Here is a 14,156-nt window from a genome sequence, read left to right as displayed (position 1 = left end):
CTGGCAGCTGTACATGTACTACTCTCTTGCTGTGACCATAATCGAAGCTTAATGCTGCTCCCAAGGAATGCTGTGGCAGTATTCCCACCGACTGCACTGAGAGCGGATCTGGGGCCTTTGTTTGGTCAAAGCTGTTCCAGATGGAGTCCGAAGGATTCCCACCCGCTATTCCAGTTGTAAAGAAAAACTCTGCTCTTCTCTTCCAAAGGAGTTTTCTGGCTCCAGCTATGGTTGACCTGTTGGAACCAGTAGTGGAAATGACCCACTATGATTGCACAGTATGATCCCTTGGGAGAAAAGGGTAATGCTGCGTTTTATTAGCTGCATACCTGTCTAATCAATGTTAAGATAATTAAATTTGGTGTAATTCAGTTTAGTGCTGTGCGTATTGAAAGGGTTTGGCTGGTCACAGGAATGTAGCTGCTCCTAGGATAGAAATATAATTGTAGTACAACAAGGGGACAGAGTTTGAAGGATATGGAAGCTTAAACCCAAGTACTGGTGTACCTACCCAGATGAAACCACACCAGTAGTGTAATGCAGGAAAAATGTAAGCTACCCCAAAAGGAAATCTGACAATCACAACAGGGAAAATTTTTTAATTCTCCAGTGAGTTTTCCCTGGGATCTTTAATGGTGAAAAATTGGTTAGAGACTTAAATTTGCATCTCACTTCATAAAGTACTAATATTGTCTGTCATTATTAGCGAACCATTAGCCTAGCAGTAATTTCTATGACCAACTGAAGTGGGCCTAGTTCTCAGAGGACAGATCTGTGGGAACACCAAGCTCTTTGGTATTTTCAATTTCAAAAATCACTGGTCACCTCTGAAAATTTAGGCTGTTATCATCATTACGTAATACCTCTAAACAAAACTTCTCCTCCTCCCTTGACTTTCTTAATAACTCACTGCTGACCTGTGGCTCTAAACCTGTAAGCAAACTGACGCTTTGTTCATACAAGTAGGGCTTCTGAGCAAAGACTGCAAGTTTAGTCCAGCAGAAAAATAAGTACTACCTCCCAAGTTACCACTGTACACAGCTTGAAGTTTTTGCTCCAAAATGATTTGACAATACAATAAAGTGTTGCCAAGCTCTCAGTTCCAATGAGAAGATTCACCAAATCATGCATAGCAGTTTTTCAAATCCATACTTATTCAGAAGCTTCCAGTATAAGAAATTAAATTTTGTCTTTCCTTATACTATGTGGCTGAGCCTGTCCAGGCTAAAAGCCAAGCACCCTGATTAGTATTCTGGCATGAAGCAGTACACCACCAGTGGAAAACACATTGACAAAAGGCACATGCATGCTCAGATGGAAGATTCTTGATTTGTTGAGGGGGGTGGGTGCTATTACAGCACACAGATACCTTTGGTACACAATGCAATCACCAGCTTAAGCATGTTTCATAAATCAAGGGTTTTCTTGTCTTTCTGGTCAATTTAGCCTTAAAAAACAGAGAGACCTCAAACACAAAAGGACATCCAAACAGTGCTGACATCATTGAAGAACTGTTATGCTAAAAGTAATCCTTCAGTCAAATTTCATTAAGATATGCACTGAGAAACAAAGGAACATACCAAGGAAATTGTTTAGGCGCTCCTGTAATACATGTACAATTCTTGTGCACTGAATCAACAGTCCCAGAAAAACAGTTCTGACCATGAGTTTTGCCTTTCCCCTCCAGACAATTAGTATACAGGCTTTTGGGTTTTTTTTTTAACAGTGTGGCTGTACCTGTTTGCCAGAGGTTCCTTGTTGGCTCAGTTATCTTACAAGGTACTAGAAAATACATACAAGTGTACTAAAATTTATAGAAAGCACGGGTGGTAGGGTGGCGAAAATCTCTTACTTCTTTTGTTTTTAAAATACATTATTATTCACTGAAGCAAGCTTGTTTCTTAGTATCTTAGACTCTGATTAAAAACCAAACCAAATATTTTGCTGTAAAGTTCTTAGACAAATAGCCTTCCTTTGACTTTACTAGATGTCAAACCAGGCTTTGAGTCTACATTAACCTGAGTGAAGTTGGCAATTATCTCCAAGATGACACACTAGTGAAACAGACTTCCTAACCAGAGGTGGAACAAAGTATAATGCCTTATGGGCTTCCAAAAGCTGTCTGACAGTTTTGCCTTTGCTAACGTACATTTCCATCCGATGAAAGATAGGCAAGGAGTAGAAAAAGTGCACATGATAAGGTATGCAATGCTTTGTGTTCAGCAGGCAAATTTGTATGACATTTTCTCCCTTCCGTTTTCTCAGTGAGTGAGTGAAAGCTTGCGCATGTTTGTCAGACTGGCCCTCCATTAAATGTCTCTTCATGGAAATAAGGGGATATTTATGCACAGTGACTAATGAATGGATGCATTCCAGCATCTGCTATTGTGTATTTCCTGTAAAGTCATTTATTATTCTATCTAACAAACACAGTGTTCTTGGTTTGATGCTTAAGATTAATGAGGCATTTACTCCTATTCAAGAAACAAGTTCAGAAGAGACACATTTTCTCCCATTCAGCTTTGTTGATAGTTTAATTAATGCCATTAATACATATAAGTCACCAAAAACTGTTTTATGGTAACACTGAGGAGAGTTGGCAAAGCAAAGAAATTTCAGAGGTAAAGCTGCAGCATAACACTTCCCTTTGTTTCCAGGTAGTACAGGATTCTCCAGACAGCGGGTGATCTTACCGACTACACAACTAACAAAACCCTAAGACGTAATGAGCTGAGGTAATGACAGAATATCAGTCTTAACTCTCTGCTTGTGTGGGCTTAGTCAGATCCTTAATGTGATTTTATTACTATTTTTTTTTTGTGTGAATGCATGTCATATTTTTTCTTCCTCGGATTACAAAGAGAGGAAAAGAAAGAAAATGCCCTCTCATTGAAATGTATGAGTTGATACAATAGACCATAACCAGTGCTATAGTCTATGATTTAAGGATATATTAGGTGAACTTTTCAAAATGTGCCATTTCACTGATATGACAGAAGGAATGTAATGGCTCTTTCAGTGCTCCTAGGGTTTGGAGGGTTTTTGCTTGAGTTTCTGCATGAGGCCTTTTTTCTTAGGGATGCCTAATTGCCAGGCCCACTCAGGCCAGCATGGAAAGCTTGGTGTGAACTGGAATGTCACCGGGTTCACATTTCAAAAACAGAGAACTCGGAAGCAAGGAGTGAGCAAGGGAATATGCAAATGGGGGTGGGCGAGTGGGAACCAAATATGCAATAAGAATGCTGCACTTAACAGGGCTTCCCAATCCTACTCTCAGGAGGAAGCAACATATCAAAATAAAGGTATACCACACTCAGGCACCAAAACACAGACTTTCTCACTTCGAAATCTCATCTAAAGTTATCTTTTCAAACATTATCTTATGACCGGGATAATTTCCTCCCTGCTGTCACCCTAAATGATCACCTGATGATCACCAGAGACCCCAGAATAGGCACAAGATATGAAACAGCTTGTACACATCATTCTCACTGAGTTAGAACAGAAGAGGTCCAAGGACAAAAAACACTGGTTATCCAGACAAGTAAATACAACATATAGCTGTATTAGAAGTACAGACAGCTGCTTGTTGAGCTTCTGGAGGCAGAAGCTTGTTTGAGCCTCCTAATTATATTTTTTTTTTTTTCTTTCCCCTCTTTCAGTTTTTGTCTCACAGACTAAAAGCACAAAAAGCAACCAAATCTTCAACCACAGAAAACAAACCCAAAACCCCACCAAAGGATATTCAACATTATTTTGACTCCCCAAACAAGGGAAAAAAAGAAAACCCAAATAAAAGCTCAACTTGAACTGCTTATAGAGGAGCAACAAATCTCAGTGTTTGTAGGCTGCTGCCAGTGATGTGCGGTACTATGTCACCATGCAGCTTTGCTGCTTGAGCTAACACCTGCTAAAAGCTACCCCCAGCATGTAGTGGATGACTCCAGGCACAAGGATGGATTTAGTTTGGTATATTGCCTGCTAGAACAAGGGACTCCTGGAGAGTTTCATAGAGAAAAGCCCATTATCTGCTCTCAGTGTTACTGTAATTCCTGACGTAAACCAGCAAAGTCCATGGAGGCTGATATAACAACTAGGAGGCCTTGAGATACACTTAGGTCTTCAAGAAATCTTTTTAAAACCTGTCCTACAAGAAAAAAAAAGAATCCAGTTTTGTTTATATTAAGAATTCAGTGATTAATAAGAGAAGACTCATAAAAATCCCCTCCTCTCCCCGACTGCTGCAGCCAGAAGCTCTGAATGGCTGTAATATTGTAATACTCTTTCTCAGCCTGAAACAATGATGTTATCAAGAGGTGCAAGGGACATGCTATGGACAATACAGGAGTAAGACCTGTTAGAGACGTGCATCAAGCGCATAGACAAGACCCACACACACCCAAAAAAGAGAAAAATTAGACTAAGAAAGATACAGGAAGCAGAATTTCTGTTATAGAAAATGTTTCCATGAATGTATCTAATTATTTTAGATACTTAGCCCTCTATTGTGGGAGTAATAGATATCCGCATATAGAAAATATGCTAAGATAAAATATTATGTGCAATCTAATTCTCAGTGTCATTTCAGAGAACAAGCTTGTTGTTTAGGTTCACTACTTTGGAAGAAGTTTGATCAATAGCCCCAAGAATTTGATTTTTTTTTCCTGCAAGGGTTTCCTAGTGCTTAGCCTGCAGCTGTTAGCATTAGTTTTCAAGACACACTGTACTAAACTGTATTAGGCATGTGAAAGGACTTTCATTCCTCATTAGCTGTGCATAAGAAAGGATTGTAACTTTTTAAAAGAACTAAGCAGCTTTGTAAAAAATTCAAACTTCCTTTTAACAAAAATTATACTTGTTAAAACTTTTTTTTGATTCCCATCTGAACTGTGCTTCAACTCAAAGCAAATAAAGTCATCAGTTGACTCCATTCTATTAGAGGACAGCATTAAAAAAAGAGAAAGAATCCAATGGGTCCTTGAACAGTGGTCCCTTGTCTGTCACATCAAGACATGGCTTATACTTCACACACTATTGACCATGAAAAGCAATCTTGCGACTTTTGAAGCCCTACCACAAAAAAAAAAAGCGCTAGAGAAAACTTTTCTTGAGATGTCGAGGATGGGGGGCTGACTGCTCTCATCTCCTATGATTAATGACTTGTGGCCTTATTGTGTAGAGGCTGCTAATTAGCTTGAGACTGATGAAGGCTGCAGAATGCAAACTTCAGCTCGATAAACCTGGACTGCCCCCACTCCCCACCCCAAACAAGCCTGATGTAGAAACTCCGGCATCTTGATAAAAACAGCGAACACATTTTCACTTGAATTAATGTAATCCCAAGCAACTCTGGGCTTCACCTAACTGGAAACTTGAGCTGCAGTATTTTTCTGTATAATAATTATTTCTTAGTCCTATCCAAGTTCCCTGCTTTTTGTCTAAAAGCTTGCTTGGCACATTTAGTAAAGAAACATCACATACTACTGAATCTTATTCAAGACCCATTTAAAATATAGTTTAAAAGCAAAACAAAATAGCAAGTGGATACTTCTGTTATCTACTTATTAACAAATCAGAGCTGGTTAATTATAATGCTTCTAAACAGGTGTACACAAGCCTTTTTGGGCACTCTTCATAGGTGCATTAAAAAAAGAGCAGGAAAACGGCAGCTTCTAAATTGTTATTGCCTTGCATTTTGATCACCTGCTTTACTGAAGTACATGTGGAACCTTTTATTTGGTAAAAATTGCTTGCCATATCTATAGAGGTGGAAGCCTAGTACACAGAGCTTCAATCCCTTCTGCCCTGACCCCACTCCTGCTCTCCCCCAGTGTCGGATTAAATCTGCTTGTTAAGTTGATCTTTGCATGGAAAAGCGTTACATTCCACTAACACAGGAAGGTTGCAAATACTTATGCCAGATTTTTAACACTAACCTCATCAAACTGATGCACTACAACATAAGGCTGATTAGCTTAATAACTGATTACTTGTCCTCTGGGCACCAGCAAGCAAAATTAAGAACTTTAGCAGCTCATATAACAAAGTAATATGATCTTACTGTTTCAGAGACCTACAGTTCCAAGAGGGAGGAAAAAAGATTTTACATTTACAGAACAGCTTTGTAGAGAAGTTTCTCGGTTTTGGTGCGATGGATTGAAATGCTGATAATCTCCCCTGCACTGAATAACACCTAGATAAAGAGACGGTGTAAGTGACTGCACAAAGGATAGGTTAACCAGATTACCTTTGTGAAATCATTTTTAATTTAAAACATATTGAAGTCTGAATGCTTTCAACACATCAGCTATTTGAATTTGAGAGGCTTCCTTTTGTGCCCTGTATTTCCCAGAGCATCCTCCACTCCTGCCACCGATTACTTACTTGCATTGCTTTACACCCACAGGGCACCTGTTACACCAGGTACTGCATGCTGTGTAGTGAAGACAGTTACACTTCAAAGTAAGTTCCAGCATTGCAAAAATATTTCCACATCAGTTACCACTATGAGTAACTGTAGCAGGCCTTGCCAATGGGAAAGTTTGTAGGGGCAGTGCTAAATTTATAAAGAGAGGTAACAGATAGTCATTTGAAATAGTAACTTAAGGTAACATGAGACAAATGCGATGGGCAGTGCAAGCGCAAGGGCACCATCCACAGCCTCTTTCAAGTACCCCAAAAAGAAGCTTAAGTATATGCCTACCTTGAAACATGCAAGCAATCCCTTTGAAGTCAGTAGTAATCAAGTTTTTAAGTACTTGTGTGCCTACACATTTATTTTTACTGTAACTATACGGCATATACACTGTGTGGTGTAAACACTAATAGAGAATCTTGAGCACTGCTAAGGTAGCACAGTTCCTCTGACACACTGGATCAATGTCCTACTCAAGACACAGGATTTAACTTAGTGTTTATAAATGTTTTTCTATGCCTTACCCTGTTTCTTTCTTGCCTTGTTTTGCTTTCAGCAGGGCTCTTTGTAGCGTCATAACTCACAATCTTTCTAGTCAGACTGTTTATAAAACCTTTATTGTTCCAGAACAATGGAGTTGTGACCTGTTCGAAGGCAGGATTGCAGTCGGGGCCTTCTCCATACTTTCTCAGGGTGCACTTTCTGATGAAGTGAATAGACCATGCAACCCTATTGATGTCAGCCAGGAGAGGAAAAATAGGCTCCCTCAATAAATCTAAAAGTAAATCTTCTGCCCTATCTAACCATCTGTATGAATTCACCTAAGACACACAACTAATAAGCGGAACAAGTATCCCCAAGCCCAAAAGGCTGAAATACTGCTTGCAGACCAAAATGGATTTGTTTTATACTTGTGGCAGTTTTGGGGAATTCATAGGCTTAGAAAGCAACAGGTGGAAACATAGCGTGGGCCAAGACAAAGTGAATGAGATTGACCCCTAGCATCATGAATATGCTTCACCCCTCTGTGTCAGTTCCCTCCTATAAATTACTCAGGGAAGTTTTGTGGCTTCTGATTCTTTCTTACCACCAACGACATGGATTTTCTAATTTTGCCTCCAGTGTCACAAAAAATTATCCACTTGCCAAGACAAGGTGAGTCTGTGAAACAGCCACAACATTTTTGCTTTATACAAAAAAGCCACATTCTGTAGTTCTGGTTTTGAAGATCAGGTAAGGATTACCTAGAACAGGTTGAAGATGACTATGTCCTTTTTTAAACCATATTTTTTAAAAAGCAAATTTTTATGTTTTTTTCTAGTCACTGGTCAGTGGCACTTGCCCTCATACAGGTTTACCACGGCTTTTGTACAAGTGTTTAAGAACATGAAGGAAGATAATCGTAGAACAGAAAACTTGCTGCAGAGCAGCAAAGGAAAGTTTTCCTTGGCTTCAGTGGATGAAGCTTTCAGATAACACCAAGTAGGCATATTCTAGATAATTAAAACAACATGTGCATTCAATATAAATTCTCATTATTGTTCAGGAAAGAAGAAAACAAAAAAGCCAGACCAAGTACAAAGCAAGCAAACAAACTGAACCTCCAACTTAAGTAATTAAGTGTTTGTGGGAAAACTGAAAGCACTTCAGAGCGGTGGCTACCTTTTTGTCCAACGTCAATACAGCTTCTGGCACAGCAGGGTTCCAGTTTGCAACCAAGTCTTTCAAACACTACTGCATTGAGCAACAACAGCACAAATTCAGCTTAAGTTACTTATAAATTTATTAGTTATGTTTTCTAACATTCACTCAATTCTGACAGCAACAGAATTCTTGTATAATGCCTTCCGTCTGAACAGGGCATATCAAAGTACTGTGCAACAAGAAATTACAGTTTAAAACGTGGGAAAAAATTCAAAATAAATATTTAATTGTTACAGTGGAAGGCAAAGGATCTCATCTCTGTCAAGCACTACTGGATGGAAAAATGTTACTGTAAATGCATCAGAACTAAAAGCATAGCAATAACTGACTTCATAAAATAACAGTTCTGCTGGTTCAATGCATCGCATAAACTTATACAGCAAATTTCAGGCAACTTCCTTCTATTCCTGCTTAGAAAATACCTAAATGAAAAAATGATTGTTCAGGCAGCATTAGTAAAATTGCACACTTATTGTTGTAAAAGTTGTTAACATCAGATCAGCATTTTTCGATCTGTATCAGCTGACCTGACCATATCTACTCAATAGCTAACTGCTCCTAATGAGATAAAAACAAAGGAGGAAGAAAAAGCCAGCCTATGAAGCAAACACTTACCTGGGACAATCTCAGCATAAGGAAGACTGGTGATCAAACAGGGCTCCTGTGAGACACACACAAGGGACCAGCCTAGGAAGTCAAGCAAGGCAGGGGAATCCACTGCTGTTCCTCCAGGACATGTGAAAAGAAACAGAAGTTTTCCATCCAGCAACTTTCATGAAGAATTCATTCATTTCTTTGTGTTGAAAATAGGGGGAAAAAAAAAAAAGCAGCTAAAGAGAGTTCTACTATAATACTTTTCCTCTCACACCCCTCCAGTTAACCAAACCTATTCACAACATCTACAATCTATTCATTTAGTAGCACTGAAGTTATTTAGCAAGTCACAGAAGAATGTGTAAAAATTTAATTACATATATTTTTAAATCCCCCTTCTAGTAAAACTAAAATAACTGTTCTTCACTCTAGCATAACACACTTTATGAGGTACCATAAAGCAACACTACCATGCACAGACTTTGCTCCTCAGTATAAAGCAACATACTCTATTAACCTACCTCACTGCTTTTATAGTCTGGTGATTGGATCAACAGCTGAATGTCACCACCAAATCAATTCAGGTGTCCTCATTAGCACTTTCACTCACTGGCTGTGGGTTGTATGCTGGTTGCCTGGGAACTGAAGAAATGATAACAACTCCTAGCTGCTGTTGCTTCCTGTTAGCAGAAAAGATCTGGAAAACTGTAAGGACAACTGGAGTTCAGTGGATACTGCAGTACCACAGGAAAGGGTTGGATGGTCAGAAGTACCATTGGCCAGGCACTCCCATTTCTACTAAGATCCTAGATGCAAACTTAGTTGTGGTAATTGAGAAGTGAAAATTCTCATCTCCACATTAGAGTCTGTGTGTCCAGAGCATGGCACATCAATCAGGTAGCTAGGAAGTCAGGAGTAACAACTTGAGAGATCAGAGTGTAGAGGTGCTGGAGAACGGCACATAGGAAGAGAACTAGAGCACAGATGTAGGGATGTGAAGGCTTATGGTAACAAGCCAAAAAACTACATTCAGGTTGTGCATCTGCTTGACAAAAGAAGGTAACTTGAAAACAGATTATCTGAACATTGTGTAATAGGTCTAACTACTGGAGATCTACAAGATTATAGTAGGGGCAACCAGGTTAGCAGAGGGATAATTACAGGTCCAACAGTAAAACCATCATCATCTACAGACATTTTGCGGTCGATGTTTCATTAGACCAGTTTAATACAGTAGGTCTAAGAGCAGAAAGCTTTTTGAGTGTACAAACCCTTCACAGAAAGGATATAAAAATCAGCAGGAGGGTGAAACCTGACCTCATGGCATTTTGGTTATGATGCAGAAAAATTTTGACAAATACATTTCTTATTGCGCAATATAAACCAGCTCTCCCAGGCTAAGTCATAACTAAGGGACGCTCAGAACTTCTATTTCCGCTTATCAACAAGGAAATGAACTTTATTTTCAACTATTTATTATGTATGACAAAGCTATCCAAACCAAAACCACTAAGTGTATTTTAGATGCTGCATAAAAATTAGTGCCCTGGGATGTGTAGGGGAAATCACCAGTACTTAAACCTGGTAATTGAAATTATTAGTAACAGTGAAAATAATACATTCATTCTCCAAGGAAGCCATCGTAATGCTTAATAATTGATTGTAATTTCCTGTAATAAATACTAATGAATTCATTTACAAAGTCATGTAGCCTTATGTGTTTATTCACTTTCCTAAGAAATATTTGCATTTGTGTTATGTCAACAATTTCATACACTAAAGTAATTTATAAATATTTATTATTAGCTTCAATGCTTCTTAATAAAAGCAGTCATTTCACTTAAATACCAAAGCAATCTCAGAACACATCTGTGTCCCCAACAAGCACTCGGGCTGGCTTCTGAGTCCGTTTACCATCTGTGAACTTGCATGTTGACAGTCCATCAACCAGCTGAATGTCCCAACAGCAGACTGAGCAGGCCTGCAGCGACCTTGCCCTAACCTGGGATTTACCAGTATCCAGTCTGCCTATCTCCAGAGCCCACCATTTCCACTGAGAAGAGATCCAGTCGCTCCTCAGAGAGAAAAACACCCCTTCAGACCAAAGACACTGAGTTAGGCAACTCTGAATAATCTCTCCTACCTCTATACAATTTCCTACCTTTCTTGAAGTCTGTCTGTATACTGCTTCTACTACATCATCTTCTAAGACAGCATTCTTCTTTCTCCAGCAGCTCTGCTAGGACTGCAAATATTAATGACAGCTGTTTCTACTCAGCCGTTTGATGCATCTGTGGAGGTTATCGGGCCCTACATTAACCTTTTTTTGTGCCATGTGGGATGTATATCTCCTGCTGCACTTGCATTACTGATGTGGAGCGTCTCTTGGCAAGAGTGGGTGCAATAATCAGGGCAGTGCCTTCTGTGGACCTCCAGGAATGTGACTGCAGGCAGTTTCTGCAGGGTGAGGGGACACAAGCCTCCTGCCCGCTGTGGGCTCAAAGTTAATAGTAAGACTAGCTGTTAACCCTTCACTGTGCATGCTGTGAGAAAGATGTTGCCCTGCATAAGAAATGTGAACCTTCAATCCCCAACTGTAGGATTGGTGGGCTCATACGATCAGCACCATCCTGCCTAGTGCTTGGGATTAAATCCGGACTGAACCAGGTATTGTCCCTGTAGGCATAAAAGATCACATCTTCTGCAGTACGGAGGGGTGGTGAGGCATGTGGTAAATAGGTCACATCAAAATTCTCTCCTTATAAGCCTGTCGCAGCTGGATCCCTGTTCCTGTCTCCTTGGGTCCCCTCAGAAGGCCCACACTGCACCTGTGCCACGTAGCAATCTGCATGCCCTTGGGTACACCGCTGTTATGACCAACTGACAATGCCTTCCCAGCACTGTTTCCTATAATTCATCTCCCAGCTGTCCATCCTCCTGATTTATGCCATCAGCACCAAAGCCTCACAGCAAACAGAACAGAAGGAGAGGGATTCACACTGTCTTTCTAAGTTTTATGAGTGCTGGCATGCCTTTATTATTCCCCTGTGAAATCCTGGGCACATCCAGTGCATTCTTGCTTTCTCAGGCACCTCCACACTCTTCGACTGTAGCTAGTTATCCTCTTATTTAAAGGGATTTATGGATCTGACTTGGAAGATCCAGCAATATAACTTGTTGTGTGTCAAGGAGTAGAGCTTACTTCAGCCCAAAGTGCAAAAGAGAAATTGGAACTTGCAAAGGCACAATTAACTGGCTTGCGCTTGATCCCCAGCAAAATAAACAAAGAAGTCCTAGGATGGCAGTAGCTGAACCTCTTCATCTCAAGAGCAATGTTACAAGAGCTGGATGTTATCCTAATGCTTCCCTGCTGTTTTAAAAAGACAGGCCTTGTTACACCCACCAAACAACATGAAAGGCTGCAAAATTTGGCACCTCGAGGTGCCTCTGGGGATACTGCAATACAACTGTTACCAAAGGGAGGAAACTGACTCCAAGGAGCTCAGACCTGAAGCAGAGTGTCATAAATGTAAGGCTGCCATTCTGCTTGCACCTTTGCTGTAAATGTACATCTCTACAGTATGAGGTTAAGAGCTGGACTCTGTGGCTGCCACCTCTAGCAGTCAGGCTTCTGTGGGCTGTGCTGAGAGAGACACAAGGAGTAAACGGGTTAGACCGTATCGTGGGTTGAGAGCCAGTTTTGGTGGAGTGTTAACCTCCAAGAGTATCATTGCCAAAGTCACTTCTTAATGTAGCAGTTCAAGAGACAGCCTCTGCCTTAGGACCCAAGGCTAACCTATTTGATGTCACACTATAAGTAGAGCAGGTGCTGGGTTTGCAATGTATATTTGATGTCCTGCGTTGAAAAGCGAATTGATTGAAATGCTGTCAGGCCGCATTTTGAATGATTGCACTACTAATGTCACCTACAGGCATCTTGATGGACATTCTGCCATACACAGAATACAGTAGGCTGGAAATCATCATTTACAAATCATCACCTTTGAAGGTACAACTACCGATTCAGGAAAGAAAAGAATTGGAAACATGTTGAAGAAACATTAACCTGAGGAAGTGAGCAAATCAGGAACACCAAATATTTAGGCTCACGGATTTCTCATTATGGGAATTTTCAGCATTTCTTTTGGAGTGTTGCATTTCAGGACCTGTATTTTGTTTGATAATGTATTTCTACCACAGAAAATCTAATCAGGTTGTCTTATCAGTACAGCACTTTGGGGTTTTCTTAATTTATGAAAGTAGCTTTACAAAATCTGTCACTAATGTATGAACATGACAAAATGAGTTGTTAGAACACTGGCATATTTTTGAAATGATATGGAGATTTAGCTAAATAATTGTCATTGAGATTAATGAGAATTTAGTGTTTAAATTCTATAGCTGATCATATAAATCACAGTTTTAACCTATATTTCCTTGTCCCTGACACAAACCTGGGTTAGAGTTTATTAACATTCACATCACAGGATACAGGTAAACAAGATTACCTTATTTCCAGTGGCTGCTATTCTCTGTAAAAGTAAAATTCTGTGATTAATTTTACATCAATCTGGGAATTAGTTTTAGCAATGTGGTAATACCATTGGCTGGTAAGTGCTCTCAGAGCCAGCGCTCCAGAAAGAGGAAGAGGCAGCACTATGGAAACATCAGCATTTCACTACAGTCATCTGCTATTGTCAGCTTATGTTAGCTAGTCATGAATAACACTGAAGCTTTTCTTCAAGTATTCCTCTGTCAGATTTTTGAGAAATTTGGTATGAGTTTACTACAACCATATGCTTCTAAAAAAGCAATGACAGCAAGAACAGAACCTGCGGTACAGGCTAGGCGTTCAACTGTTTCATTTAGAAAAACTGAGTTTTGTTGAGTTTTTTTATGTCTCTGTATTTATACATATCTCCAAAGAAATTATGCTCTCCTTGAGGATTACAGAAGACAACAACTCACCTAGAAGAACATTTCAATCTCTACACAAATTTGGCATAGCATCAGGGAAACTCTATCTGTTCCACTAACAAATGGGGACAGGGAGGCTGTTTTAAATCTGTGCAAAGTCACACAGCAGGTTAAAGAGTTCTGTGCCTAAGCCAAACAAAAAGATTACTCACTGAAGCAAGAACTGCTTATACAGTTGCAGACACAAGTAGAATCAGTAACGGACTTGTCCCCAGCCCCTTGAAAACCCATGCTTATAGGCCTGAGAAGCCTTCAGCTTTAGTGCAAGAGCCCTGAACAGTTACACCATGTGTAGCAGTGAGATGCTCAAGCAAACCCTGGGTTTTGTAAGCAGGGAATATAGGACAAGACCAGAGAGGGGCCAGAGCTTGGCTAAAGGAAGGCTGGCTTGGAACACTCCTGTTGCACTGAATACTGATTAACCTTGAATCCTAAAAAAGGCCACTCATCAGGGAGCATCAAGAGC

General features: G+C 39.9%; 1 long non-coding RNA gene across 1 annotated transcript; it reads right to left on the bottom strand.

Moving 5' to 3' along the window:
• Positions 1 to 3,883: 3,883 nt before the first annotated feature.
• On the bottom strand, positions 3,884 to 8,901 carry LOC136011130 (uncharacterized). Its single transcript, XR_010611220.1, has 3 exons — positions 8,735 to 8,901; positions 8,078 to 8,149; positions 3,884 to 4,147 (listed from the first exon to the last, which is right to left on the bottom strand). It is a non-coding gene; the product is annotated as an uncharacterized LOC136011130 (long non-coding RNA).
• Between the last annotated feature and the right edge of the window lie 5,255 nt (positions 8,902 to 14,156).

Source organism: Lathamus discolor, chromosome 3 (assembly GCF_037157495.1).
Source record: "Lathamus discolor isolate bLatDis1 chromosome 3, bLatDis1.hap1, whole genome shotgun sequence".
Taxonomy (NCBI): Eukaryota; Metazoa; Chordata; class Aves; order Psittaciformes; family Psittacidae; genus Lathamus; species Lathamus discolor.
This window is presented reverse-complemented; position numbering and strand designations above follow the sequence as displayed.